Source organism: Gopherus flavomarginatus, chromosome 10 (genome assembly GCF_025201925.1).
Source record: "Gopherus flavomarginatus isolate rGopFla2 chromosome 10, rGopFla2.mat.asm, whole genome shotgun sequence".
Classification (NCBI taxonomy): Eukaryota; Metazoa; Chordata; order Testudines; family Testudinidae; genus Gopherus; species Gopherus flavomarginatus.
In genome coordinates, this window is record NC_066626.1 from 23168772 (window position 1) to 23186305 (window position 17534).

A 17534-nucleotide genomic window follows, 5' to 3' on the forward strand; every position below is an offset into this window, starting at 1 on the left:
CAGTGTACACATGTTGAAATGATTTACCACATTTTGCTTTGTATAGGCATAAGCCTGGGTCTGTAGCATGAGACCGACCAATTTTAAGATGGGTTTACATAGAAGATTCTTCTGTTAGTATGTAAATGTTATTTCTTTTTGGATTTCAAATGTTGCTTTTGTTATTAAGATGCTCAAGTAGAGGGTGAAGACTGGAGTTTTAGTAGGAATTCCATTATCATATTATTAATAATGAAACTGTTCTGGGTAGAAAGACCATCTCTATCTGCTTTCAGAGGTTAATATTTTTCACTGATATAAGATCTGTAAGCTATTTGTACTGTGGATGCAGTGTCAGAGCTGGGGAAGGCAAATATGTTTGCTTTCTTTGGTTGGGTTTTTCATGAAGGTTTTGAGTACATAAAGAGAGGTTCATCTATCTCTACCTGTGAAATGCTTCCCTTCCTGTTGTGGCTAGTGAATGTTGTTGGGGACTTGCCTGAGGTTCATTACTGCTGAAGATTGATGTTTTCCTCAGGGAGTTAAAGTTGCAGTTGATCTTTAAACATATTGTATTCCAGCCTTGTTATTAATCTTCCTTTGAGGGGGAAGCTATGATTAGCTTCTGATTCCTTGGAACTTTTTTGATTCTGCATTCATGGAGTTCTGCGTGCTTGAAGAAATATTAACTCCTGAATTGTATAAACTGTTCAAGTGTTTCTTGTATGCTATCGAAATAACTATAAAGTAGTGACAATCATTTTCTGAAAACATAATAATTATTTGGAGAATAAGTGTATTATCTGTTATGAAGGTACAAGAACATGTATAACTAGGATTCTAAACTTGAAAAACAGTTTAGTAAATTTTAATATAAAGCCACCATTCTGTGTGGTAGAACAGCACTTTTATATAAGTAGAATGTTGTTAGCCAGCACAACCATACCGTATGAAATTCTTACCTGAATAGAGCTGTAGTAGCAGTCTGTGGAGCAGAAAATGAAGAAACCTTGAGCAGAGCCCAGGCACAATAATAACAGATAATTTATAAACGTTCTGCATTCTTATAAGACATGCTCTGGTTTATCTACCACAACAAAAGGTTAATGTCTCATAAGAAAACTTGCCCTGCAATTAGCATTCTTCTTCCAGCTGTGTGCTCTTGTGTCAGACCTAATGCATTTGAGTGTAAGGTTTCTTTTTTCTGTTCAGTGGGAGCCGACAGAGATGGTATATTGGAAATGCTTTCTTTGGCACACACTGTTCTAAAATCTTGTGTACAGCTATTGTACAATAAGAACAATAATAAATATGGAGCCAGAAGGCTATAATTGCCCAAGAAATGATGCGGCCACTCTCAAACTCAAATACAATATCTCGTTCTTTGCTTTATGCCCATTTAATGTAATCAGGGTCCCATGTAGTCTGCACAACACTTGAACTGAAATGCACCCTCAATGTCAGTTTATTCTCCTGCCATGAAATATCCTTCATTCCTAACCCAACCCTCCAGAAAAACCTCTAGTTCATATTTGAAAATTCTAATAGATGTAAAATTCACCAACAGTTACTTTCATTAAGGGATTTTTTTTTCTGTAGTCTCTAGGCTGCCTAAGTTGAATCACTGGCACAGAACTGCATTCCCCCCCTCATGTTTACCATGAAAGTAGGAATTTTTAATTTCAGTAATCCCTTTCCCTGGTCCTTGCTGCTCTAGTCTCCAGGCAGCTCAGTTTGCCACCTATACTTCTAGTTTCCTCTCATTCTCTGGCTGCAAGCTGCCCTGCGGGTCTGGTTCCCTGACTCCTTGTTACATGGGTCCCTAGAACAATGCAGGGAGCTCACACTGTAATCCAGTACTACCCGTTTGACAGCTGCAAAAGTGTCCCAGAAGATCAGAGATACAGAAAGCAAAATGTCAGGTGATTCGCTGCTGCAAAATGGTGAATGCTGTTGCAAAAATCCTGAATTTTGTGGCGTCCTGGAAAATGCCAAATTCTGTGGATGAAGAATCGTTTACTATTTGGAAGGTTATCTTCAAAACTATTATTTTTTAAAACCAGGTTTCTGTTTATTAAAATGAAAATTCTGCAGAAGTTGATGGCGTTTACCCAGGAAAGCTTTCTAATTGCCCTGGGTGAGAGTCCACTGGATTTTAGTGGACTAAAATAAGTAGACTTTGTGATGGAAATATCTTAGGTTAACTTATCATAAGTTAAAGATTGATTATTTTTTAATGGTGAAAATGTATCAAATATAATTCCTTACAGATTTTACATGCTAATTAAATGTTAACTACTTTTATGTACAGAGGACTGTTCTTGTATGGGCTGAATCAGTTACACTGGTATAATTTAGCATATGTTAGAGATGCATAACTAACACTACAGCAGGATATGAAGACTCATGACCAATTAGTTGAAATAACTGGAAGAAAGTGGGAGGAGTTCTTCCAAACAAATGTCTCTTTGGGTGAGGGTTGGAACAGACAAGTCATCAATGTCCCAGTGTGTGCTACCAAAGTAGGACACACACCTAGTATCACTGCTTGAGTATTTTGCTTATTTTTATCTTAAATTTAGTAAAAGCCAAGGTGGGAGGTTTTCAGAAATTGAGATCTGCCACCTTTTAGGGCTTTGGAGATGGATTAAAGAAAAACCTATGTAGAATATTCTATTTTCTAATAACGACTATTCTCAAAATGGCTAATGAAGAATTAATTAGATATCAACTGACATGTTTAAAATGAATTGATTTTATATTTGACTAAACACATCTCCATGTTGAGATACTGACATGATGAGATTTGAATTTTGAGATCAGCCTCTCCTTATTTGCTTTGAATCCTTGGATTCTCCTGTTAAATGACATACTTGGGCTAGCCAGTCATTTAAAAATGTTTGATTCTGGGAATATACTTGTATAACTCCTGTGTATCAAGATGAGACTGTGCATCTCAAATGGCTGCTTAGATACAGATTCAATGCAATATTGGCTTACTTGATCCTGTTCAGGGAAAAGATTTTCTAACTAAATTGGAAAAGGTATTAGAGTCCATTTTTAATTAGTTATTAAAACAATATTAAGTCTAGCAGACCTAAAATTAGCCTACCAGCCAACTTTGTTTTGGTGTGTGAGTCTTTACATGACCAGGTATCTACATGTCTCTGCATCTCTATGATCTGCCTGCTCTATTCTGGTGAGCAGCAGGATATTAAGAAACACAAAAATCTTGCTCTTCAAGATCTGTGTATACAATCTATATTGGGAGTCATGGGTTTCCAGTCCCTTGAGTGGTACATCTCTAATTTTGGGAACCATGCGTTGTCAGATGCTTGACCTAAAGTGAGTTGTTCCTGCAAGGAATGAAATGAAAAAGCATCGCGCTACTCATATGTCAGATGTTTGCAGTGTTCGCAATCAATTGTTTTAATTACAGGGGAAGCATCTGTGTACAGCTTCTGTGTTTATGCCAGGGGGCAAAGGGTAGTGGATGCTAATAATATATACTCACACTCTGCAAAGGTTATATTAACTGTAGTACCGTGTGTGTGTCTTTTTTAACTTGGAGTTTCCTTTGTAATGTTTTGTTTTGTATGCTGGTTTATATGGCAAGTCATTCCTTCCTGTAGGAGAGAGTCTGTGCAAGGAACTGTATTTTGCAGATAAGATTCATAACTCTATTTTTAAATAGGTTAGTTGGTTGATGCTGATAGTAATTCTTTTTTGTGCAGTTTATCCCAAATTGAATGCGTAGGATAAAGAAGGCCTCTACCCGGATGTTTGAGTGCCTCTGAGGATTCTTGCGTTGAAACATGGAGAATGACAGGTAGTGTTCTTTACTTGTGTTATATGTGCTGTGGCTCTAGTAGTAAATAATACCTTGTATTACTAGAACCTTGAGGTTTTTAAGGCTGGGCTTGACAAAACCCTGGCTGGGATGATTTAGTTGGGGTTGGTCCTGCTTTGAGGAGGGGGTTGGACTAGATGACCTCCTGAGGTCCCTTCCAACACTGATATTTACTTAGTCAGCTGAGGCTCTCAAAGCACTTTATAAAGGTAGTTAAGTATATCCCAGTGTTATAGATTAGGAATTCAGATATAGATGTACTAAGTGTTTTGCTCAAGGTCACACACTGGTTTATTGGAGATGTGGGCAGTAGAAACAAGGAGTGAAATCGTGGCTCCACTGAAGTCAGTTGATTGTTTTTACCATTGATTTCATTGAAAGCGGTATTTCACACTAGGTCTCCAAGCTCCTGTTCTAACCACTAGACCTATTGCCTTGCTGAAAGTAACTGAAAGTAAACTTCAGCGGGTGTAAATAATAAATGCTTTTTGTGCCATAACCCTGACATAGGTTGTTATTTCTTGTAGGACTGTAGTAGTAGAAGTAGTTGCCCAATATAGCATTTATTTTGTTTTGGGAGAAAAATGTTTTTCCAAACTCTAACATTATAATAAAACTTTTCTAGGAAAAACAACGGGATAAGTGAATCCTTGCTGACACTCCATGTACTTCACTGGAGTTACACCACAAATGATTTTAAATCAGAGTCTTTTAAACAAAGTAATGTGTCCCTCGGTGTATAAATTATAAGGAAATTTAACAAAGCACCAGCATAATAAAAGCCTGAATCCTTCCACTGGTTGTAACTGGAAAATTTAATCCTTTTTAGACTGTTATTCTGTTGGTCCAGAAGCTGGTCAAAGGGGGAGTAGGGGGGAATTTAGATGCACAGTAGAAAATGGCCAGACTTTTATTCTTGTTTCTTCATAGCTAGGAATCAGTTTTGTTCAAAAGTCTTGGGCTGTAGCAGGTTTCTTCTAAATACTTAATTAGTATGGCTATTGTGTTCGATCCTTAAGATGTTGACCAAACTGTAACCACTGTTTGATGGTAACTGACTTATTTCAGTATGGTGGGTGGATTGTGGAAGTTTCTAATGTTTTTATTGTCAAGTTCCTGGAGAGTATTAAACTGTAAAGTGCTGTTCTAGAATAAAGTACTGTTCTAGAGCAGACCACAAAATAAGGCCTTCAGTAGCATGTTTCGTAGGAGCTGCTCTATTGTCTTGATTTGTATTTCCAAAGATAAGTTTAGAAAAATCTTTGAAACCATCAAGCTCTTTAAGTGCTGTCATGTCTGCTCCTTGTTACTTAATCTAAAATAGAGTGCAGCAAGGATTAAAAGGAATCTTGAAAGTGTATAAAGTGAATTTAGGAATGAAAGGAATAGATTGAGCTAATGTTTTTAGTTCAGCATTCATCAATTGTTTCTGTACCGTTTAATTTCATGAGCATTCTGTGACAGCAACATTTACTGCTGTTAGATTGGAACCTCCATGAATGCTTCCTGATTTGTCTCTGTCAGCAAAACAGCTGCTATTACCATGGCTGCCACCTTCTACCTCTGTTTATATCTGTGTACCTGCCACGACTTCTTCTCTCATCTGCTTTGGTCCCTCAATTTCTCCACATGCCAACTGTCTGCCGATGCTCGGAAAAGATGGAGAGACCTCTTCCTGCCTTCTTCTGTGAGTTTGTGTGAGGTACTCCATGGCCCCTCACCCCCAACTTTCTGGGATGGGAGGTCTTTGCCAGTCCTCTTATTGTGCTGAGCTATAGGGAATGAGATGGCAATTAAATTTTTCAAACTCTTTTTGGCAAGCAGGAACTAAATATACAAAAAGGCTTATTGTATACCAGCAGGTTAGTGAGCCTAAGCACCAAAGCACTGGCTGGGAATACGGCCCCTTGGTATGGATTCTAACGGAGGACATAGAAATTTGGGATGCATTTATGTGCATGTAGTTTTTATGGATTGGGAGTATGTAGACTGTCCATGCAACATGTGCAGCAGTTCCATGCTAACACCAGTAACTGCTGCCATTACAGAATTTCTCAAATTTATTTTTTTCTTATTTTGCTTGCTAAGACTCTATCTATTGTTCTTTGTATATATGAGAGTGGACTTTTTGTGAGAGAAATTTTGAGAATTTTTCTTAACACCACACATGGTGTGAGTGTTGAGTTGTGGTATGGATGAGCATGTGGCTTGGACAAAGACAACCCTTAGGGGAGGATCTATTAATGGAGATTCTCTGTGTCCTAGTAAGGAGGAGAGGATGGAAGATGGTAAAATATGGGTAGGATCTGATGAGAAACAGTCAAATGAAAAAGAATCCCATTTAATTACCTCATATAATGGCAGACAGCTAAAAAGTGGAAAGTATTTAAAGTGCTTGTATACCAGTGCTGGAAGTCTAAATAATAAGATGGGTGAACTAGAGTGCCTTGTATTAAATGAGGATATTGATATAATAGGCATCACAGAAACTCGGTGGAATGAGGATAATCAGTGGGACACAGTAATAACAGGGTACAAAATATATCAGAGGGACAGAACAGGTCATGCTGGTGCGGGAGTGGCACTATACGTGAAAGAAGGCATAGAGTCAAATGAAGTAAAAATCTTAAATGAACCAAACTGTACCCTAGAATCTTCATGCTCCAAAAATAAGAATATAGCAGTGGGGATATATTACCAACCACCTGACCAGGATGGTGATAGTGGCTATGAAATGCTCAGGGAAATTAGAGAGGCTATAAAAATAAAATAATAATAGTGGGGGATTTCAACTATCCCCATATTGACTGGGTTCATATCACCACAGGATGGGATTCAGAGATGAAGTTTTTTGACACCTTCTTCTTGGAACAGCTAGTCCTGGAACCCACAAGAGGACAGGCAATTCTTGATTCAGTCTTAAGTGGAGCATAGGATCTGGTCCAAGAGGTGAATATAGCTGAACCGCTTGGTAATAGTGACCATAATATAATTAAATTTAACATCCCTGTGTCAGGGAAAACACCACAGCAGCCCAACATGGCTTTTAATTTCAGAAAGGGGAACTATACAAAAATGAGGAAGTTAGTTAAACAGAAATTAAAAGGCACAGGGCCAAAAGTGAAATCCCTGCAAGCTGCATGGAAACTATTTAAAGACGCCATAAGAGAAGCTCAACTTAAATGTATTCCCCAAATTAAAAAACATAGTAAGAGAACCGAAAGAGTGCCGCCCTGGCTAAACAACAAAGTAAAAGAAGCAGAGAGACAAAAAGGTGTCCTTTTAAAAAATGAAAGTTAAATCCTAGTGAGGAAAATAAACTCTGGCAAATAAAGTGTAAAAATATAATTAGGAAGGCCAAAAAGGAATTTGAAGAACAACTAGCCAAAGTCTCAAAAAGTAATAGCAATTTTTTTTTTTAAATACATCAGAAGTGGGAAGCCTGCTAAACAACCAGTGGAGCCACTGGACGATTGAGATGCTAAAGGAGCACTCTAGTACGATAAAGCCATTGCAGAGAAACTAAATGATTTATTTGCATCAGTCATCATGGCTGAGGATGAGAGGGAAATTCCCAAGCCTGAGCCATTCTTTTTAAGTGGCAAATCTGAGGAACTGTTGCATATTAAGGTGCCTTTAGAGGATGTTCTGAAACAAATGGATAAACTAAACTGTAATAAGTCATCAGGACCAGATGGTATTCACCCAAGAGTTCTGAAGGAACTCAAATGTGAAATTGCAGAACTACTTACTAACTGTGGTTTGTAAACCTATAATTTAAATCCGCTTCTGTACCACATGACTGGAGGATAGCTAATGTGATGGCAATTTTTTAAAAAGGGCTCCAGAGGTGATCCTGGCAATTAGAGGCCAGTAAGCCTGACTTCAGTACCAGGCAAACTGGTTGAAACTAGAGTAAAGAACAGAATGATCAGACACATGGAGGAACATAATTTGTTGGGAAAGAGTCAATATGGTTTTTGTAAAGGGAAATCATGCCTTACCAATCTACTAGTATTCTTTGAGGATGTCAACAAGGATGTGGACAAGCGGGATCCCATGGATATAGTATACTTAGATTTTCAGAAAGCCTTTGACAAAGTCCCTCAACAAAGGCTCTTAAGAAAAGTAAGCTGTCATGGGATAAGAGGGAAGGTCCTCTCATTGATTGTTAACTGGTTAAAAGATAAATGGTAGGAATAAATGGTCAGTTTTCAGAATGGAGAGAGGTAAATAGTGGTGTCCCCCAGGGGTCTGTACTGGGACCGTCCTTTTCAATACATTCATAAATGATCTGGAAAAAGGGGTAAACTGTGAAGTGGCAAAATTTGCAGATGATACAAAACTACTCAAGATACTTGAGTCCAAAGCAGACCACGAAGAGCTACAAAAGGATCTCACAAAACTGGATGACTGGGCAACAAAATGGCAGATGAAATTCAGTGTTGATAAATGCAAGATAGTGCACACTGGAAAACATAATCCCAACTATACATTTAAAATAATATGGTCTAAATTAGCTGTTAACATTCAAGAGAGAGCTCTTGGAGTCATTGTGGATAGTTCTCTGAAAACAGCTACTCAATGTGCAGTGTCAGTCAAAAAAGCTAACAATGTTGGGAATCGTTATGAAAGGGATAGATAAGAAGACAGAAAATATCATATTGCCTCTACATAAATCCATGGTACACTCACATCTTGAATACTACATGCAGATATGGTTGCCCATCTCAAAAAAGATATATTGGACTTGGAAAAGGTTCAGAAAAGGGCAACAAAAATGATTAGGCGCATGGAACAGGTTTCATTTGAGGACAAAATTAATAAAACTGGGACTTTTCAGCTTGGAAAAGAGACGACTAAAGGAGGATATGATAGAGATCTGTAAAATCATGACTGGTGTGGAGAAATTAAATAAGGAAGTGTTATTTACTCCTTCTCATAACACAAGAACTAGGGGTCACCAAATGAAATTAATAGGCAGCAGATTTAAAACAAAAAAAAGGGAGTTGTTTTTCCACACAACGCACAGTGAACCTGTGGAACTCCTTGCCAGAGGATGTTGTGAAGGCCGAGACTATAACAGGATTCAAAAAAGAACTAGATAAGAGAATAGGTCCATCAATGGCTATTAGCCATGATGCGCAGCGATGGTGTCCCTAGCCTCTGTTTGCCATAAGCTGGGAATGTGCAAGAGGTGATGGATCACTTGATGAGTACCTGTTCTGTTCATTCCTTCTGGGTCACCTGGCATTGGCCACTGTCGAAAGACAGGATACTGGGCTAGATAGACCTTTGGTCTGACACAGTGTGGCTGTTTTTATAATCTTATTTTGTATTCTGTTTTGGTTAATTACCCTTGTTGACTTTGAATATTTTAGATCTTTTTGTTGGTTCATAAACACCATGCTTTAAATTTGTTTCAGAGAAGAGTGGGAGCATGGAGTTACCTGTTGAAGGTGTTTTTTGCACACTTGTGCTAGCTAAAGAAAAATAATTTTTGACTATCTTTTAATAATACACGTTTGTGATAAACAAAGTCTATCCTAATGTGGTTTCCAATGGAATGATGAAGTGGATATACCTTGTGTTGCAGGAATTGCTCTTCAAACTGGACTTTATGCTCTGCGTGTGCTGATATATTTTTTTGTTTGTTTGTTTTTTTTGTGGGGCTCAGGTTGTCAGATTAGCCACAAATCTGGTATTGTTTTTACCTAGTTGACTTTTACAGTTAGTATGAAAAAATTTAAGATAGTGCCCATTTATTTTCTTTTTCAGTTGGAATCAAATATTAAGATCTTAGTAGTATTTGTATTATCATGACAATCTAGTTTTAACTCCCCAGAGCATGTCTAATTGAACTAACTTAATATTTTCAGAAGGGCGGTTGGAGTTACACCAGTACATCAAATTATTAGTATTTGCACATTTAACTGTATTCGTATCATTTTGTAAATTTACCTTTTGTGTACTTAATTTAAAGCTACAGAGTGAAATCTTCTTGTAGTGAATTTGGATATAGTGAAACTTGCTACGAAGTAGAATGAAATCCCAAATTGTCTCAATACTTCTGCGGCTAGAAATTCCAGATCAGGTCAGGGTTCAGATAACTTTGATCAATGTTAATATTTGTGGGTATAGTTGGCTAAAGTTTAGTAATTGAGCATTATGCTCTTACCACAAGGGCTAGAAAGGATTTTTCCCTGTCTGTACTGTACTGGGCAATGTGCAGTTAATCAAATATGCTATGATTTTTTTTCCTCCCGAACCACTGGATAGTCCTGTGTAAGGGCTTCTCTACACTACAAAATTAGGTTGACTTAAGTTAGGTTGACTTACAGCCACAGCAGTAATTCAGTTGGCAGTTGGTGCCCACACTACCCTCGTTCTGCTGGTGGTGCACGTCCTCACCTGGAGCGCTTGCAGTGACTGAAGTGGGGCATTGTGGGGCACTGACAGCTGTGTGGGGCTCACAGCTGGTGTCGCCCATCCGCTCTGGGGGTGACAGCCCAAGCTGTGTGCCTTACATTGACCTAACTCTGTAGTGTAGATCAAGCCTTAGAGAGAGTGCTGAACTTAATGGAACAAGCATCTAATCCTTTAGTAAAATGAATTTTTTTGAGATGTGTATGTAGAAACTAGTTAAGAGGGTCTCTATGGATATTAATAGTTGATCTAATGCATTAAGCTTTCAGCTAAACCGCAAAAGCTTTAGAATGATCTGTTATGCCCTGTTTGGCATGGTATCCTTGCCAACGGTTCTCTACCTACTGCTGTGGAAAAGCTTCTTCAGCACTGCTCCTAGTCGTCACGCTGAAGTGTTTGTTTGGAACCTTGCCATTCTTGGCCAGAGTAGGTTTGTGGGGGTGTGATGGTTAGCCAAGCCTTTCTCTCTGCTGATCACGCTATCATGAATCTAATTTGCCAGGGACTGTTATCTGATGGAATTACTCAACGGTTTAAAATCAGACTTATTCTCTGTCCCAATCTAAGGTCAAGCCTCTGGTTTTTGGTTAAATGGAATATAATTTCAGAATTTGCTATCAGTTCAGACATAGGTGGATGCATGGACATTTTGTTCAGTCAGAGATACAATCCTGTTGCCACTGAAGCCAGTGGGAATTTTGACAGTGACATAAGTGTGTGTAGGGGAAGGGTCAGGCACTCAGTAAGCAACTCACTTTCTCCTATTAATAATTAGGAAACTACCCTTTGAATTTAGTGATAATTCTAGTTGAAAGTCATCTGCTTTGAAGCAGTTTTAAGACACACCTTCAAAGGGCATGTCTTAGCAATGAGCAAATATAATGTTTTCCTATCTTGCCTATTTTTCGGAAGTGTTCTCGCATTTAGTGCTGCTTCTATGGAGTATTGAGGTATTCTCCCTTAGCAATGTACTTCATGTTTGTTTTTCCTAGGCTCCTGTACATTGGAGATGCTAATCTTTTATCTGTTAATTGAAATTTGTCAACTCTTGCAACTTTCTGAAATCCCTGCAAGTTTTGCTGTTAGTAAATGTGCATGAATATAGCATGTATGTACTCCCATGGCTGTAATGGAAAATAAAATCCTACCCATGGCATCTATTAATACTTTTGCAGTGAGAGACTAAGATGTCGTCTATGAGGTTAGAATCTTATTTCTCCATTTTAATTATTGAAATGAAGCTGACTACTGACTAGAACACCAGTAGTCAGAGTACAGTTATAGACGTACTAGTTAGAGCCAGACATTTAAAATGTATGCCCTGACCGGCGGGTGACAGATGTGGCAAAAAGGTAAAAGTCAAATATGCAAGAAGTATGAAAGCAGAGAGATTATAATCAACAAATCTAACATAGCTATCGAACTTGTTGCCTATTCAATATTAATAAACATGTCAAAGTAGGAGACTTTTCTGCAATTGTCTTAAATGGAAGTATTGTCTCAGAGTTGTTTAAAAGTAGTAGTACTATATCTCCACATGAGTATTTGTATTTGTTCAAAATGGTCTCTTTGAATACATAGAACAAACAAATGCTGATTTGTAGTGGAATCGTCACATGTGTAATCAGCCACATCTTTCCAGAAATTACCTGGCGATGGACAAGTCCACAAGATGCGCAACAGCAATCTCTCATAGGTTTTCTGCCTTCTGAGAGCAGGGGGATTGTGAAAGGCTGGAAGGATGAGTGGTGTGAAATAAATTCTGTGAAGGACATTAAAGAATATGAACCTATTTTTGCTCTTCAAAACACTCCAAAATCATCTCCTTTCCCCTACAAAAATCCTGGAACCACTATTTGCTATTTCATGACACACAGCTGCATCCTATCAACACAAATTTATATAGGAAAGCAAGACAATGAAACAGTCAAAAAGGTTAGGCAAAGTGAGCTGGGGCACAGACCTTGATGTAAAGTCCTTATTAAGGGCATACAAAAAGAACAGACAGCCCCTAGAAGATACAAGAATTACTGGGGTGTGAACTAATAGAGAATTTGTAATACCAGAAACGTTGTCTAGACTCATAGGATGATTTTGCTAAATGAAAGGACAGAATAGAAAAACTGGAGGTGTTTTTCCATCTCAAGTGGATATAATGTAGTAAATTTGCTGAAAGGAAAACTGTTGGGTAAGGCTGCAAAACACTTTGTTGTGACACTCTTTTTTCACATGTTCTTACCTTTCTGAAATACTCACCTCTTGGGCCATGCAAAAGTTAATGGAAAGCTTGTGAGAAATCTTTTCAGCCATTTTTTGAGTTACATAATATTATTCCTGCTCAAAATATTCTAAACACGCATGTGAACAGGGCTGTGTCAAAAATGGCTGGCGTTTCAGCATTGAAACTTGATATAAAGTCTTGATAATGAGGACATTAAGGATTTGTGTCTTTGCCTTGTTTTGAAATATGATTTTATTTTACAAAGTTGAGCATTGTAAATTGAGCACATTTAGTAGAGTCTTCCCCCTGTCCCCCATTAAATTTGAGTGGAGAGGAGGGGACCCTGAAAGATAGGTATATTTAGTGTGGACTTCCAAAGCTGCATACATGTCTATTTAACTCTACAAATGTGCATTTTATTAGTGATTGGGCCTGCCTAGTTATAGAACTTGGGGCTTTTGCCTTCAAAGTGTACAATGGTGAATGGAGAAGAAAAATCCCATTGCTACTGATTTGTGGATTGCTTGGGATGAACTACAATGCTTTTAAGGCTGTTCATTCAGTCCACTGTTAGAAAACTTACTTGATTATTCCAAACTCAAGAAAATAAATAGTAATCCATTGTTAATTATTTTTGCCCGCTACTCCTGAGTCAAATTAAACACGAGCAAAAGTGTTGAAGCCATTAGGGCAGTAACTATTTAGACTAATGGTGAATTTGACCCACAATATCTATGTACATTTTTCTACATCTGCATCTATACCTAAGAAAAATTGAGCGCAGTTGGCTTTCTCTTAGTTAATTGGGTAGATAAAGAATCCAGTTAGTTAACATTTTGGGAACTGATTAATATTGAGCTAATGTTGTGTCTTTAAATAGGCCACTAAAAAGAAACTGCATGTTTTACTGAGTCACAAAATGCATATATTAAAAACCTACTTCCCACTATGAAAAACTGTGTGAAATTGACCACTTTGCTTTAAAATATTAACTGGTTAGGTTTTTCCATTCTACAACTGGCCAGTTTCCATCCTGTTCTGATATTGATTTAACCTCAGAAGAATAACTGTACACTGTGAACAATACACCTTGTGTCTAACTATTCAACAGTGAAGTTTAATAATTAAACTAGTATTAAAACAAGAGAGGAACTGGTTTAGTTTTTCACTGTAATGCTTTATGGATAGTGGCACAATCATTTTACAGCAAGGTGGCAGGTACTTCCAGGTACTAGGCCAGGAAGTGCTAATTTTAATTTGAAACTTTATTTTCAGTATTTCACATGGGCTTTTCATTGTGTGCAGTGATTAAAATGCATAGGTCTTTTTTGAGAAACATGATCTTCTTTTGTTTTTTTCATATAGGACTGGATCCTGCAAATACAGATGTAACTTTACACCCTGGAGCCATCCAACTGAAGTTAGTAGGATTACTCCTGAGCATAAAGTTACTCATGAGTAGGATTAGACACCTTAGTCAGTAGGCAGAAACATGTGGGTAGTAAATTTTAAAGGTGCTTCTTCTGGACCTGTGAATCATCATGTTTCACTCAAGGAGGCATTGCACAGAGCTAATGCGGTCAGGTGCTCTTGGAGAATTATTACTCCCCACATATAGCAATTCTGATTTTTAAAATGATCTCAGGCCAATCTCAGTGTTGTTACACAATAGTTGAAACAAAAAACAGATTTTACATTTCTCTTTTTACTTCAGTAGTTTCTCTGCAGTACTTACTTCCCCTCCACCCCGCATACATACACACAGAACTGTTGAAAAGCTGTTGTAAAAGAGTTAGCATCTAGATGATGATAATTATGTGAGGGAAAAGAGAGTGCCTTCCAGTTTGACTCTTTCTCAGTGAAACTGCAGTTTGAATTCTAACTTTGTTTATATTTATCCATCAGCAAAGCTCACTGTAAAATGCTCTTTGAGACTATTGATTTCAATGTTTATTTTTCTTAGTTTTTCCTAGAATAAATTAATCTTTCTGAAAAAATGCCATAAAAACACTTCTGTACAAGGATACCTCAATCTAAATTGTCTAGATTCTAAGCTTCTGTTGTTTATAGAACTCTTAATCATCCTACTGCTAGCTAGAAGGAGAGGTGGGAAGATGGAGGAAAAATGCACTTGCTAAGTGCAATAGCAGGCAGTGGGATGTTTGTCATGATGGAAGCCCTTTTCCGTTCATCCATTGCTTTTTAACCTGCATCTTTGGGGGTCTCGCAGATGGGACCATTCCTTCTTTAGGATCTTTAGATCTTCTTAGCTTTACTTCATCTTTCTTTTATCCTTCCTTCTTTATTCTTTCCAGCTTTCTCTGTCTCTCTCTGGATTTCTGTCTTCTAACTCGATTGTCTGCTATGGCAGAGGACGGGACTTAGTGACCCAGAAGGTGACAGTTCCTTCAGTCCTGTGTTCCTAAATCTGTGACTATTTTATTCTTTAATATGGACCCTGAAATAAGTCAACCATGCTGGACCCTGAAGTAGGTCAGCCTCCAGGATATGCTGTATTTGTTCTGTTTAGATTATAGTTGAAGTTTACCTGGTTGGTGCACATTACGGTTGCTTGCCTTGTGAGCGTGGCAAGATGCTGTGAGCGCAGAACAACTTTGCTTAATGGTCTTTGCAGTCACTTCCTATCTACTTCTAGGTGTTCTTCAAAATACTGGGGATAACTTTTAAAGATCTGAATTTTCTGTGCTGCGATGACCTAAGTGAGAGTTCTTTCATCCCTATTATGATAGTTAAGATCAACTGGGAGGATCATGCTGTTGGTTCTTGTGGCTAAAAATGCTATAGCTGCTCATAGGCCTTTCTCAGTTCAAGGCTAGTGAAATTGGCTCTATCAGAGTCAAAGCGTAACAGGCTTCTGAGTGTGATCTAAGGTGTTCTTATTTTGTTTGATAATACTTGATTTTTGTGTTTTTTATGGTTCTCATTCCTGACAAAAGAACAATGGCTTTAATGCTACCCACAATGAACAGGTATTGTAATTTGTTTTAAAGAACTCTTAAGTGCCATAGGTTTTGTATATTTTACTGTACTAAGGATTTTCTAGGAGGTAGGTGCTGTTAGCAACACCATTAAGGTTGCGTAACTCTTTACCTTAAAAGACCCTGTTTTCAGTGCTTTATAACTTTGCCAGATTACAGCCATTCAGGGTGAAATGTTCCATGCTGGGTATCTGCCTCAGTCTGATTTGTCTGTCTTTCTGTTTCAGCAAAGCTGGTTTAGCCATTTTCAAAAACTAAACTGGGGAAAATATGTTGTTTTGCCCATGTTTAAAAAGAATAAGTGTTTCACTAAGGAGCTCTAGTGCCTCTATGCTTTTGACTAGGGACGTGAAATTTGGCAAGGGGTCACCCTAATACAAGGGTGTGACGTTGCAGTCTATATGATTTTATAAAAATTTGATAGTGAATATAATGTAACTGGAATATGCTGAACGCAGAATGTCTCTTGTAAGGTATCATTACAAAACTTATTATCTACTGAGTGTGATCGTCCTATTTGTATAAATGTCCTACTCTTGTATCTGAAACTAGAAATATGAAATTTAACTCTGAGGGCCTATTGTAGTTATGCAAAGTGTGGGCCATTAATGGTGGTTTGGAATCTCGATGACTCCCACTAACCAGGACAATTGTCTGCAGATGGGTGTGTTTTACCTGTAAGTCTTCCTGTATACCTGTGTGCTGGCAAGTGGGCAGTGAAGTCTTGCAGTGACATGTGATCATGTCACCTGAACTGGAATCCATTTTTAACCTGGTATCTTTCCATTGAGAAGGAGGGGGTGGAAACCCAGAGAGGGGAAAAAGGATTCCTGCGTTATGCAAAAGATATATAAAGGGGTGGAACAGAACGAAGAGGGGAGAGGAGCCATCATGAAGAATCCCCTCGCTACCACCTGAGCTGGAACAAGAGCTGTACCAGGGGAAAGAATTGTGCCTAGGCCTGGAAGGTGTCCAGTCTGAGGAAGACGCTTACTGAAGCATCTCTAAGGGTGAGATTATCTGTATTCAGTTTGATTAGACATAGATTTGCGCATTTTATTTTATTTTGCTTGGTGACTGACCTCTGTCTGTTACTACTTGGAACCACTTAAATCCTACTTTCTGTATTTAATAAAATCACTTTTTACTTATTAATTGACCCAGAGTATGTATAATACCTAGGGAAGCAAACAGCCATGCATATCTCTCTATCAGTGTTATAAAGGGCGAACAATTTGTGTTTACCCTGCATAAGCTTTATACAGGCTAAAACGGATTTATTTGAGTTTAGACCCCATTGGGAGTTGGGCATCTGAGTGTTAAAGACAAGCACACTTCTGTTATCTGCTTTCAGGTAAACCTGCAGCTTTGGGGCAAGTAATTCAGACCCTGGGTCTTTGTTGGAGCAGACAGGAGTGTCTGGCTCAGCAAGACAGGGTGCTGGAGTCCTGAGCTGGCAGGGAAGGCAGGGATAGAAGTAGTCTGGGCACATCAAGTGGCAGCTCCCAAGGGGGTTTCTGTGATCCAACCCATCACAAAGGGATCTGCCTTTTGCTGTCCCTGTGAAAATCTGCCCAAATTTAGCCAAAAAGTCAGTTTCATAAGCTTAGTAGAGACTTGTTTGGCAACAGCATTCTGTGAAGATTGTCTGCACTAAGGATACTCCATCCTCCCATAGTCCTGCATGCTGACCAAACTGCATACACTGTCCCCACAGAATGACTGAGGTATGCTTAGGCTGACCATATAGCAAATGTGAAAAAGCGGGATAGGGTGGGGGATAATAGAGTCCTATGCTAGGTTGATAGGATCCTGTACAAGACAAAGCCCCTAATATTCAGATGGTCCTGATAATATCGGGGCATCTGATCACCCTATGTACGCTCCATCCCAGAACTTTATGGCTGAGCAGAACGTTCCCTATAGTTGTTCCTTTGGGCTACTGTGATGCCAGCCACAGAAATTGAGAGCTGGAGACTCTCCTGCTCTCAGAGTGCCCTCACTGATGGTGCCAAGGCACTGTGGAATGCAGGGGCCTGTGGAGCTTGTGGAGTGGGGA

At 38.5% G+C, this 17534-nt stretch overlaps 1 protein-coding gene across 13 annotated transcripts in view; it reads left to right on the forward strand.

The window, feature by feature from the left end:
* The window catches only part of HYCC2 (hyccin PI4KA lipid kinase complex subunit 2), a 94911-nt gene that overhangs the window by 1630 nt on the left and 75747 nt on the right, over positions 1-17534 (forward strand). For 2 of the 13 annotated variants that reach the window (XM_050916615.1, XM_050916617.1), the window contains exon 3: positions 3714-3808. The exons of the other annotated variants lie outside the window; for them this stretch is intronic. The gene's annotated coding sequence lies outside the window, so the exon portion shown is untranslated. The remainder of the gene's footprint in view (positions 1-3713; positions 3809-17534) is intronic. 13 annotated transcript variants of the gene reach the window in all.